This window comes from Phyllobates terribilis, unplaced genomic scaffold, assembly GCF_046119375.1.
Source record: "Phyllobates terribilis strain yellow unplaced genomic scaffold, ASM4611937v1 Scaffold_200__1_contigs__length_3551848, whole genome shotgun sequence".
Classification (NCBI taxonomy): Eukaryota; Metazoa; Chordata; class Amphibia; order Anura; family Dendrobatidae; genus Phyllobates; species Phyllobates terribilis.
Window position 1 is genome coordinate 2,627,722 of NW_027362960.1, and position 13,746 is coordinate 2,641,467.

General features: G+C 44.1%; 1 long non-coding RNA gene across 2 annotated transcripts; it reads right to left on the minus strand.

The window, feature by feature from the left end:
• Positions 1–869: 869 nt before the first annotated feature.
• On the minus strand, positions 870–9,544 carry LOC141213594 (uncharacterized). Of its 2 annotated transcripts, XR_012283062.1 has the most exons (4): positions 9,420–9,544; positions 9,136–9,261; positions 5,476–5,610; positions 870–1,163 (listed from the first exon to the last, which is right to left on the minus strand). It is a non-coding gene; the product is annotated as an uncharacterized lncRNA (long non-coding RNA). The 2 variants fall into 2 exon arrangements; XR_012283063.1 differs by lacking the exons at positions 9,136–9,261; positions 9,420–9,544 and adding an exon at positions 8,094–8,217.
• Positions 9,545–13,746: the final 4,202 nt, after the last annotated feature.

Below are 13,746 nucleotides of genomic sequence, written 5' to 3' on the forward strand. Positions count from 1 at the left end.
GTTATCCCTCTCTTTAACAGCAATCACCTCATTCTCATTATTGGATTATTTTACTGCATGAATTTTGGGATCATGGGGACTTTTACTGCTGGCTATTTCCTTCAGTGTACATCTTCCTTGGCCACCATTTATATATTGGGGGTTTGCCACTGCGTGACTATTATCACTGGCCTGTGATTGACCTTCACTGGGTAAGATTGCCTAACACATAGGACCTGTCCCTTTGATAGTCCCTTTCTTTAGCAATAATTACTTTACTCGGAAACATACTTACAATTGTGTTCCGATATATACCAATATACTTTTATTATTGGCTTTAGTATATATATTACTCTGCTGCATGAATTTTTGGGATTATGGGGACTCTTGTTGCCGGCTATCTTCCTCAGTGAATATCTTCCTTGGCCACCATCTATATATTGTTACCTTATATTGTATTTTATGTGTAATTTTAAATGTTGTAATAATATTTGAATGTTTTATGCCTATAAAAAAACTCTGTGCTTCTCAAACTTATTATATTCATAAGCTCTGTACAACCCCGCCCCCATCACTGATTGGCAGCTTTCTGCAAATGTAGTATACACAAAGTGGCCAATCAGTGGTGTGGGCGGGGTTATACAGAGCTCAGCAGTCAGAGAACTGCCAATCAGTGATGTGGGCGGGGTCTGCTGCAGATAACACAGTAATTTTATCAAAATGACAGCAGGTAGCCCAGTAAGTGACAGATTGTTGGAATCAGGGCCTCTGCCCCTATATTGCGCTGCACTCAGATGGGTAGCAAAAACCTGGTAACAGATTCCCTTTAATGGTGCTCTCTTCCAGTTATTGTGTTGGAGAACACCAAAGACGTAGGGCATCGGCTAAAAATGATTGCCTCTTTTTTATCTTGTGCAGGGTTTCTATATATAATCATTTAAAATTGTTTCTCAGTCACCATTAAAAGCTGAATTGGTTTACACTGAAACCTAAGCGGAGGTATAAACATCAAAAACATATAGGCCAGGAAGCTGGATTTTCAGTATTTCTACCACACCTTCTCCATGAACTCCATTTCCTCCTCCAGCTGCTGCGTCTCTTCTTTTACTGCCTGTAGAAAATCAGTGACTGACTGGCGAGGGTGCATTCCTTTCTCAAATCGGTTATAGAGGCCCCTCCAAAACCTTCCATGGTGAAAAATAAGTTTGAAGAGTTAGTATATGCACAAGTACAGAAGATTATCATCGAGCAATTCTCATGATATATGTTCTTAAGACGTGCTAGCTCATGGTACACACATGAAGGGCTAGCTCACAATGCTGTATATTCTCCCATGCCAGAGAATTGGGCCGATTATGCTAATGACACTCTGCTTTAACTCTGAGTGTGATCCAATTTTCTCGCATGGAAGAATTGCAGCACAGGTGTGGAGAAGATGGAGGACTTAATTTTTCCATCTTCTCCATTGTCTCTGTGCACGTACATCAGACTGCACTCGGATAACATAGTATATTATTGGTCCGAGTGCTATCCGATAAAACATCACATAGCACTAGCACTCGGCCGTGTTACGTGGCAATGTGAGCGAGTCCTAATGAGTCCCTCAGTGGCTGATCTATGGCTGGTGACTTCAGATCAGTGAAAATATGTGGTGGCAAGTTGGGCCTCATTACTCGGACAGCACACTGACACATCCTATCCTTACACTATTCACATGTCCGTTCTGTTATTTTGCTGACTGATGGTCTGTATATAAACAGAGACATCCCCTACATTGACCTTATTTGCGGACATCCAAGTTGCATCCTACTGCTATTCTTCATTTTCACTGACTGGGTACTTGAAGAAGCTTGGGAAACCTCTGTCACGTTGTTTTTGCATATGGCAAAACCATTGATAAAAACGGACATGTGGACTAAATATGCCCGAAAATTGGATCTAACACACTTGCAAAATTGGTCTGTTTTGTACAGGCAAGCAAAAAAAAACAGCTTTTGCCTGGATTCACACGTGTGTTTTGCGGTCTGAGTATGCTTCAATGCAAAGACTGGCTTCAGGTCTCCTGACCCAAACTCGACTTTATATTATGCGTTTATATAGAAAGTTCCCAAATCAGGGACATCCGCATGCCCTATTAAAGGGGTTGTACCAAGTATATAAGTAATCCCCTATCAACAGGATTTAGGAATTGATCGCTAGGGGTCAGTTCCACAGAGAATGAATGGAGTAGAGATGTACATGCTCCACCTCTGCTCTGTTCAAAGCTTGCTCTACAGAACCTCCTGGGGATTGTTGGGGGTCCCAGCGGTCTGACCCCCAAAGATCAATACTTTATCGCAGTCTAAATATGTGCAAAATGAATCACCGTGTCACAAGCTGTCATAGATGTCAGTAAATCTGTCTAAAGTGAATTGATTTGTGCCAGGCAGAAGATAGAACTGACGAGTGAGCTCTGACGCAACCCCTAAATGTAGACCATGGTTACAAGTGGGAAGAGTGTTGGGCCTTGGATTTCACCACTGAAGGACACATTGGGCTCATGATACGTCACCCCGCTTCTTTCACCTGTAAAGTTAGGGTTGATGTTTCTATATATGAATGGAAAAAAGAGAGGGGTCGCTCACTGGTCTATTCGCGTGCTCTGAAGAAAAGAGTAATCTCAATTGCAAAAAGAACTTCGGCACTCCATACATGAATATATAAGAAATATTGTATCTGGACTAATGTCACTTTGAGATTACTCTTTTCTTCAGAGCACCCGAATAGACCAGTGAGCGACCCCTCTCTTTTTTCTATTAATCATTTTTGGGATCCCGCTCCTGGAGCATTGCAGCAGGTACGTGTTCACACTATTAGAAGTTTGACAGCCTTTTTTCTGACCATGTGTCCCTCCCATTCAGTCACAGGTGGTTTTAACTAGCTCTACCAGCCCATACATTGTAGGTTAAAAGCCCAAGCAGAGACATATTGTCCATACAGGCTTACAGCCCAAGAGTGGCATATCCAGTGGTAGCATAGCGTAGTTTCCCATCATACGAAGGTGACCTTGTCGTGGTTGATGGGCACACATAAATTGGCCAAATTATGCGCAAAAACCTTCATTTTTCAAAGTGACATTAGTCTAGATACAATATTTCTTATATTTTCATGTATGGAGTGCCGAAGTTCTTTTTGCAATTGAGATTACTCTTTTCTTCAGAGCACCCGAATAGACCAGTGAGCGACCCCTCTCTTTTTTCTATTAATCATTTTTGGGATCCCGCTCCTGGAGCATTGCAGCAGGTACGTGTTCACACTATTAGAAGTTTGACAGCCTTTTTTCTGACCATGTGTCCCTCCCATTCAGTCACAGGTGGTTTTAACTAGCTCTACCAGCCCATACATTGTAGGTTAAAAGCCCAAGCAGAGACATATTGTCCATACAGGCTTACAGCCCAAGAGTGGCATATCCAGTGGTAGCATAGCGTAGTTTCCCATCATACGAAGGTGACCTTGTCGTGGTTGATGGGCACACATAAATTGGCCAAATTATGCGCAAAAACCTTCATTTTTCAAAGTGACATTAGTCTAGATACAATATTTCTTATATTTTCATGTATGGAGTGCCGAAGTTCTTTTTGCAATTGAGATTACTCTTTTCTTCAGAGCACCCGAATAGACCAGTGAGCGACCCCTCTCTTTTTTCTATTAATCATTTTTGGGATCCCGCTCCTGGAGCATTGCAGCAGGTACGTGTTCACACTATTAGAAGTTTGACAGCCTTTTTTCTGACCATGTGTCCCTCCCATTCAGTCACAGGTGGTTTTAACTAGCTCTACCAGCCCATACATTGTAGGTTAAAAGCCCAAGCAGAGACATATTGTCCATACAGGCTTACAGCCCAAGAGTGGCATATCCAGTGGTAGCGTAGCGTAGTTTCCCATCATACGAAGGTGACCTTGTCGTGGTTGATGGGCACACATAAATTGGCCAAATTATGCGCAAAAAACCTTCATTTTTCAAAGTGACATTAGTCTAGATACAATATTTCTTATATTTTCATGTATGGAGTGCTGAAGTTCTTTTTGCAATTGAGATTACTCTTTTCTTCAGAGCACCCGAATAGACCAGTGAGTGACCTCTCTCTTTTTTTCTATTAATCATTTTTGGGATCCCGCTCCTGGAGCATTGCAGCAGGTACGTGTTCACACTATTAGAAGTTTGACAGCCTTTTTTCTGACCATGTGTCCCTCCCATTCAGTCACAGGTGGTTTTAACTAGCTCTACCAGCCCATACATTGTAGGTTAAAAGCCCAAGCAGAGACATATTGTCCATACAGGCTTACAGCCCAAGAGTGGCATATCCAGTGGTAGCGTAGCGTAGTTTCCCATCATACGAAGGTGACCTTGTCGTGGTTGATGGGCACACATAAATTGGCCAAATTATGCGCAAAAAACCTTCATTTTTCAAAGTGACATTAGTCTAGATACAATATTTCTTATATTTTCATGTATGGAGTGCCGAAGTTCTTTTTGCAATTGAGATTACTCTTTTCTTCAGAGCACCCGAATAGACCAGTGAGCGACCCCTCTCTTTTTTCTATTAATCATTTTTGGGATCCCGCTCCTGGAGCATTGCAGCAGGTACGTGTTCACACTATTAGAAGTTTGACAGCCTTTTTTCTGACCATGTGTCCCTCCCATTCAGTCACAGGTGGTTTTAACTAGCTCTACCAGCCCATACATTGTAGGTTAAAAGCCCAAGCAGAGACATATTGTCCGTACAGGCTTACAGCCCAAGAGTGGCATATCCAGTGGTAGCGTAGCGTAGTTTCCCATCATACGAAGGTGACCTTGTCGTGGTTGATGGGCACACATAAATTGGCCAAATTATGCGCAAAAAACCTTCATTTTTCAAAGTGACATTAGTCTAGATACAATATTTCTTATATTTTCATGTATGGAGTGCCGAAGTTCTTTTTGCAATTGAGATTACTCTTTTCTTCAGAGCACCCGAATAGACCAGTGAGCGACCCCTCTCTTTTTTCTATTAATCATTTTTGGGATCCCGCTCCTGGAGCATTGCAGCAGGTACGTGTTCACACTATTAGAAGTTTGACAGCCTTTTTTCTGACCATGTGTCCCTCCCATTCAGTCACAGGTGGTTTTAACTAGCTCTACCAGCCCATACATTGTAGGTTAAAAGCCCAAGCAGAGACATATTGTCCATACAGGCTTACAGCCCAAGAGTGGCATATCCAGTGGTAGCGTAGCGTAGTTTCCCATCATACGAAGGTGACCTTGTCGTGGTTGATGGGCACACATAAATTGGCCAAATTATGCGCAAAAAACCTTCATTTTTCAAAGTGACATTAGTCTAGATACAATATTTCTTATATTTTCATGTATGGAGTGCCGAAGTTATTTTTGCAATCTATATATGAATGATAAGTATATGGTGTGTTAGAGTTCTGCTGCTTTATTCAGTGCAGAGGAGGAATCAGAATAACCTCTTACCTGAAGTGGCATGGAGTGGTGTGTGGTCTCAGAGTTCCTTGGGTCTGACTGTGATCTGCTCTGTACAGAGGGTTCATGTAATCCAACCGCTGCTTCCACAGGTAAGACCAGAGGGAGTAGGTCCTCTCCTGAATTCTGGAAGATGATGATTGCATCACTGATATATTGAGATTATGAGAGCTGCAAGTATAGCCGTCACCACTGCAACCTGCACTAACACTAAGGGCTCATTCAGACGGACATTTTTTGTGTACGAGTCCTATTTGTGTTATTTCCAGATAGCACTTGTACCTAGAAGAGTGAATGGGGCCATTCACATATCTGTGATTGTTTGAGAGACGGAAAATCGTGGAAAAATGTACGATAGTTATCTGAGTGTCAGGTCAAAATTAACAATGCACATCCATGGGTCAGTGAAAAAAAAAAATCGGCCAACAATTAATTGCCATCTGAGCGCTGTCCAGTTTTCCAGGTCTGTTTGATGGAAGAAGATGAAGAAACTGAAGCTCAGGCCAAACTCTAATGATAAAAACTGACACTGACCAAACTGGTGAAACTGTGCCTGATTCTCTTATATGAATGAGCCACAAGTTCTATAGCTTTCAGTGTTTCTTTGCATAGTAGCTGTGTAGCTTCATAGTCAAAATTGGAAAATCCGGTTCCAAAAAGTAGATGGAAAGATGCACTGAACTGCTTGGCCCCACCACGGTGCACCGAGCGCCTGTACTTGATTTGAACAGTCCTTCTGTACTGACAGTCCCTTTACAGCAGTGTTCCCCAACTCCAGTCCTCAGGACCCACCAACAGGTCATGTTTTCAGGATTTCCTTAGTATTGCACAGGTGATGGAATTATTGCCTGTGCAGGTGATGCAATTATCAGCTGTGCAATACTAAGGAAATCCTGAAAACATGGCCTGTTGGTGGGTCCTGAGGACTGGAGTTGAGAACCACTGCTGTAAAGGGTTAGGAGATAACTTTCTGAATGCTGGAGGTCTGACCGATGGGACTTTTAGCGATGCTGAGAATGGGGCTCTTCAGTGATCAGCAGAAGGCCTCATTCACATGTACAGGTTTAAACAGGTATGTGAAAAAATGGTATCAGTGTGTCCATTTTTACCATCATTGTGTTATCAGTGTTCTTCTCGTATGGATAAATATGTTATAAAGTTTCTCCTATGCTTTGTAATGTTAAAGAAGTTGTCCAGTACTTTATATTACCCCCCCCCCAATGTATCCCCCCGGGGCCCCTAAGACTTTTTGTAATTAGCTTGCGTTGCTGATAATGCCTGTGAGCTTCGCTATCGGTGGCCGCTCACAGGCATCACGTGACCCCACGCTGATGTCACGACAAGTGAGGCGTGACTCAGCGCTGGGGTCCCTACGGTGGCTGCTGGGTTGTGGGCGGGGTTACACCTCCTCCCCACGCGTCACACCCAGCATCCACCGCGCTTTCCCAATGAATGGGGAGAGGCAGAGCGTGCGGTGGATGCCGGGTGTGATGTGGGGGGGGGGGGGGGTAACCCCGCCCACAGTCTGGCATCCACCTGGAACGCGGAAGACAGAGACCCCCGGCTGCTGCCAGCGACATCTGCGGATGTCAAAGCCGGCTGCAGCCGGGGGTCACGTGATGCCTGTGAGCGGCCAGTGATAGCGCCACTCACAGGCATTATCTGCAATGGAAGGTAATTACAAAAATCCTTAGGGGCCCCGGGGAGACACATTGGGGGGGGGGGGGGGTAATATAAAGTACTGGACAACCCCTTTAATCTCGGACAGCACCATGATGCCATCCGTGGGCTGTCTATGTTCTTCATGGACCCATAGACTTGTATAGGTCTTTTTCATCTGTGATATTGGAAGAAAAAACAGACATGTCTCCGTGAGTTTTGCACAGACACATAGTCCATGAAAATACACAGGCATGTGAATAGCATTAGCATTAACACGTACATGTGGATACGGATGTCTGAATGAGGCCTCAATGAGAGCTTGATATTTTAAGAATATCTCTTTAAAGCCATGATCCTCTAGTTACAAGGATGGATCTCATGTCCTTGGCTACTGACGTGCAGGTTAGGAAATTTTGTGACTGGGAAAGAAGATCTACAAGATTTCAACATTACTCAGGACAGAGAATATCTTCAAGAAGTATCTTCTAGTGGACCATTGGTTACATCAGGAACTGTGCAATTCTTAAATCCATGTACCCATCTTATTTTATTATTGGCATTATGATTTCACCATTCTTATGTTTCTCTGTACAGTGGCACTGCCAGCGATGCCAGCGACCCAGATGGGCAGGAAAAAACTGAAATGGTTTAGGTTCACATACCCATTCAGTCTCCGGATATGTGGGAGTCCCTAAGGTCTGACACCCCCACCAATCCTGAAGTGATGGCATATCTTACCAATATGCCATCACTTTATACATTTTTCTCCTGCACAGTTATTGAAAATTTTTTGCCAAGGTTCAACCTTCACAGTTTATAAGTGATTGCTGTTATCCAGACTGTGGGGCACCGTGTGATCAGATCAGCATCAGGGACACGTCAACCATCCATATTCTATTTCTGTTACAAGTCTATAGTGACCATACACAGAGCACATATTCTCTCACATCAGTTCCTTCCTCTCCTTCTCGCAGTTGCACAGAAAGTTTCCATACTGACAGGAGTATATATGGTGTTGTATGTGGACCAAGAATCTCTCATTAAATTCAAACGCACAGGGAAACTGCTCCATGAGCTGGCAGACACATTCCAGGAACTGGTCTATCACTGGGGACACCTCCTTGGGATCCCCATCTAAATTTCCATACCTTAAAAAAAAAAATATGCTGAAGCAATGCAATTGGGGTATATGCATGCAACATCTTTTTCAGGTGGACTGCACTCCCAAAACCGCCTGAGACTGGGAATGGCACAGAAAAACTACAGTAAGTATATTATATTAGAATGTATGGCGTTTTTTTTTTGTCTCTTTTGCTGAGAGGAGGAGAGCTGATGGAAGATTTGGAAAGTGACACAGCTAAACTCAGCTGTGCTGACCCTAGCCCCACACTGACTGCTGGGCCCATATCTGAAATGTGTTGATTGATGGGATTTGAATACAGTTGATATTCTAATCATGCAGGAGGTTAGACCAGGAGATCCAGGCTTTCATTATAACCCACACACTGAGAAACCTGCTGTAAGATATGGTGTGGACGTGTTCTTTTTCTAGCATCTTGCTGCCTGTTTATAATTGGACAGCATCGTACAAGGAGAAGTACATGCCCCACAGTGAAAGCTCTCTGATAACACCCACTTGGATGTAACGAAAATTAACTCATTAGGTGACAAATACTTTGATTGTTAAAATCCCTGCAACAGAGAAGCAAAATAAAAAAAGAACTAACAATTTTTTTTTTTTCTACTCTGAAGCTACAACGTGAAAAATTTGGTGAAAGGCCCTCTGTAAATAAATGACTCTGTTTGACTTTTCCAACATATGTGCAGTGACCAGGGTTACCTGTGATTAAATTTGTGTCCAAATGAAATCCAGTCTTTTTCAATTAACACCTAATAGTAATTGGGAAAAATAAAAGTTACACTATGCAAAAAATATCAACTCCGTAAATCTCCACCAGTACATAGAGTATATGAAATAAAACCTCTTACCATAAATCCTCTGATGGTTCGGTAATAGGGGTCAAGTAACAGACTGGATACAGAGCAGACCTGAGCGGTGCGGTCCCATCCATCAGAACAATGAACGAGCACGCTGGCGCCCTCTTCTGACACGGCCTAAATGTGCAAATTAAATGTAAAATATTACACATTTATATAATTACAAATCTCGTTTATTCTCAGCACTAAAAGGATCATTTTTGTACAGTCCGTGCCTAGAATAGTACAAATCAGACAAGCAGCAGTAGAATATGAACAGATACAACACATCTTACCTTTGCAATGAAGATACCAGCATCTAGGATTGTTTTCACATGTTTTAACCTTTAACCAGCCAGAGGATTCAAGACCCCAAAGAAATTCACCCATAGAAGGAGATCGGAGCTCACAAACTGCAATCATGAACAGAACAATAAGATCACTATAGCAACAGATTCTGTATGTGAAGTATTTCTGCTCCAAGACTTGAGATAGAGAATATATATATATATATATATATATATATATATATATATATGGTTGTGTAGGATACTCCAAGTGAGGATATGACTTAAAAATTGTACAATGAAAATGTAAAATTCTGTATTATTTATTATATTGGGGTTGGTCACTTTATATAAAAAAATTCCAAAAGGGTGATAAAATGTAATGTTTGGCACATACAACTATAGATTACTTCCCCGGAGTTTGCCTTCTTCCTAAGGTGCGCCTGGAGGCCATGTTTCTCCCCAGGTAAGTTATACACCTCTACCCATCTACGTGATGTACAAGAAAACATGATTCATCAGACCAGAACCCTTTCTTCTATTACTCTATGGTTCAGTTCTGATGCCCATATACCCTTGTAGGTGCTTTTGGCTGTAACCGGGTCAGCATGACAATGACCAGTGTGCATCTCCATATGTAATAAGCTGCAATACTTTATCCTGACATCTTTTCTTCATAGCCAAAAGTTAATTTTTCAGCAATATGTGCCACAGTATTTCTTCTGCAGCACCGGACCAGCTGGGGCTACTGTACCTTTCGTTCCACACAAGTATCAATGAGCCTTGGGCGCCCATGACTCCGCCACCTGCTCACCGGATGTTCTACCCTGGTAGGCACTAACTATTGTATGCCAGGCACACCCCACAACACCTGCTGTTTTTGAGATCTTCTGACAACCCTCATGGGGGCACCTCTGACAAGGAGAATATTGAGATCTCTAGACATCATGATTTGTCCATTGAAAATGGAGCTGTTTAGGGAATAGAGCGCACAGAACATAGGGAAAAAAAAACAGTGGAGGGGGAAAGAAATAATTTGAGGTGCTCACCTGGAGGGATTGTGAGAGTCACAGCTCCTAAACCAGGAGTAATAGAACGCTAGCTGCCATCTATAAGAAATATCTTTTATGTATTCTTTTACCCTATGCACAAAATAAACATTCATGGAAAACTATAAATTGGCAGCAGCGTGTGCAATGTCCTCAAGGGCCAACATACATACGCTGAAAGTAGATTTGCAAATAACATTTTTCGCTGTTGCCCGTTCCTGTGGCACCATTAATGTACTAGGCCTTAATGAGTTTGGTGACATAACGTCTTGTGATCGCTATTTTAACTCTCTAAGAACCAGGGAGTTTTTTATTTAAGCGCTTTTTGTGTTTATGGAGCTGACGTTTTTATTGATTCCAATTTGGAGTACATAGAACGTTTTGCTAGCTTTGTATTGCATTTTTTTTGTTAAGTGAGGTGACAAAGAACCCACAATTTTGGCATTTTGATTTTTTTTTTCTGCAATGTTTACCGTAAAGGTTAATTACCATAATTCCATACTTTGATACATCTGACTTTTACGGATGGGGCGATACCAAATGTTTTTTTTTCCGTTTCTTTGTTTTTAATAGGGAAAACGTGGGATAGTTAAAAATTATCTATTTTTTATATTTTGACTTTTTATTTTTTGACATTTTTTTTGTACCCATTAGTGGACTTAAACATGTGATCCTTGGATTGCTTATATATACTGTAATACCACAGTATTGCGGTATTTACTGGAAATCATGGTTTCCTATGGCACTCAGTCTGCTGTAAAAAGTACTAAGATGGGCCTTAAAGGTAAAGGCATTTTGCCCATAGCGGTAGACCACGTGGCCACTATGGCGCTCATTAGCTGGGAAAGCCTGATGCTACAGGGCTTTCTTCTTCCGCATATCATTCTTTGAAAGATGGCCTTTGTTCCCCATCATTCAGCCTGTACGTCTGTGCTCGAAGTCTCAGCACTGCAGGTGCAATGACGTCACTAGATCGGGCCCTCTGTGTGGAGTTTTTTTTAATTTTGGCAACAAGAAAAGCGTATACTGTGGGATCCATCATACATGATGTGGGGCGGCCATCATACTGTGTGAGCGAACTGTTGGGGGCCATCATACTGTGTGAGCGAACTGTTGGGGGCCATCATACTGTGTGAGCGAACTGTTGGGGGCCATCATACTGTGTGAGCGAACTGTTGGGGGCCATCATACTGTGTGAGTAAACTGTGGAAGACATCATACTGTGTGTGTATATGACGCGCCCCTGGGCCTGCTGTGTCGCGCAGCGTCTCGCGCACGGGGCTTACCCGGAACCGGATCAGATGAGGGTTGTAGTCTCCGAGTGGCGGGGACCCGGTCCGTGCCCAGGGAGTCAAACTCAGTGTGTGGCAGTCTTGATAGATGTTATTTGAGTGTCGACTACGCCACCCGTTGATTTGCAGCTATGGAGCTGCCGCTGCAGGGCAGACCGCTGAGGCCGGTGTAGAATTGTGCAGCGTGATAGTATAACCCCCAACGGGAGGGGTATGGCCTCAGGGCAGCCGACGTGGAAAATGGGGGTAGCAGGAACCACTCAGAGACGGTGCGGTGTAATTCAGGGTCTTTACTGGTAACAACGATAGACCCTCCCGGAGTACTTGCTAGCGAACGGGGCCTGGTCAGTCCTTGAGCAGATGGGATCTCCCCTGGCCAGGCGGAGTTGTAGGCCTCCCAAACTGACTGTACTCTTCTGGCTACCTTGCTAGAAGCGGATATAAGTAGCCCACGTCCCTGAGTGTACCGTGTGGTGCTCACCCGTATGGCCGGTGACTCGGGGCCTTCTAATGGCTTCCGCTCCACGATGGCGGTGCTGGTCCCACGCGTGTGACCGTGCCTTCGGGTTTCTGGGCCTGAGGACCTGAAATCCCCTGCCGGTCGGCTTCTGCTGCTGGGTAAGAGTTAGTCCCCACAGCCTCGGACGCCGGGTCCGGTAAGAAAGCTTCTCAGTCAGGGCGAGCTCTGCAGCTGCCAGCCCCTGACTCGTATTAGTATTGCTCCCACTGAGCTTCTGCTGTTTCTTCATATGACTGTTTCTTGTCTACTCTCCTTGACTGACTAACCCTGCTTCAGCCCCGGGTTTATATAGGGGAAGTTCTTTCCCTCCCAAGACTGGGCAGGAGGTGTGGCATGCACAGGATCCCTGACCAAAGGACCTCCCACCTGCTCTCAGACATAACATTACATTACTGTGGAAACCAGACCCCTGGGGTGCCACATTCCCCCCTAGTAAAATTTAGTACTCCGGGACTAAACACATTATTGTAAACATAACAGAGTACAACCAAAACATTATAATAAAGAGACACATAACAATGGTCACGGCGTGTCCGCAACCAGGGGCAGTCTTTGAGGGAAAGCAAGGTGTCCATTTCACCAAAACAGGGAGACGTAACCAGGTAGGGGTCTGTCCTACCCCGAGTCCTTAACAGTCTCTAGTCCATCCTGGGTTACGCTCCAACTATGTACAAGGGATTCCCGGTAAATCCACCAAGGACTCCTACAAATAACTAGAAACACAAAATTATACACAAGCAACAATACACAGGTAAACATAAATAAAACAATTGATACACTTCAAATCCTCCAACGTGCGGGTAACTGGCCTCTAGTGGCCCTAGTGGACCTATGGAGCGGACTGTCTAGCCCTGAACTACAGGGTGTAGGAGCTGTCAAGGGTAAACTGGGCAGCTGTCTACCGGCTCTTTGGCTCACTAGGGATATGGCAGGCTCACTGCAAGCAGAGGGTCGATCCTCCTGGTCTGCTGGTGTGGGGTCTTCTGCCTCCTGGACCGGCTGTTCTTCCAGCTCTACCTGTTGCTCCGTAGGTGCTTGGGATGCTGGTTGGAGGAAGGTGAGTACGGGTACCACAACTGCACCATTGACTTGAGTCCAAGACCGAGGGAAGTCCCCGAGCACAGTACTAACCACAACTTCCCTTTCCTCTACGGGTCGATGGTCTTCTTGTTCCTCTTCAGGGTTCCTCAGTTGTTCGGGACACTTTTTCAGGTGGTCCCGGGATACAATGGCTGTGGTTTCCCCTCCGTCTTTACTGATGGTACAAACCTTCGGGTTCTCGTGGCTTGAGGGCAGTACGGTGTACGGGTCCTTCTCCCACTGGTCGTCCAACTTGTGGAGCCGTCTCTTCCTCTTCAAGACCTGCTCTCCGGGTACCAGGGGAACAGCGGGAGCATACTGGTTGTAAGTTTTCTCTTGTCTTTCCCTAGCCTGACAGAGACTTCGCTCCACGCTCTCCTGTACTCTCCGGTACT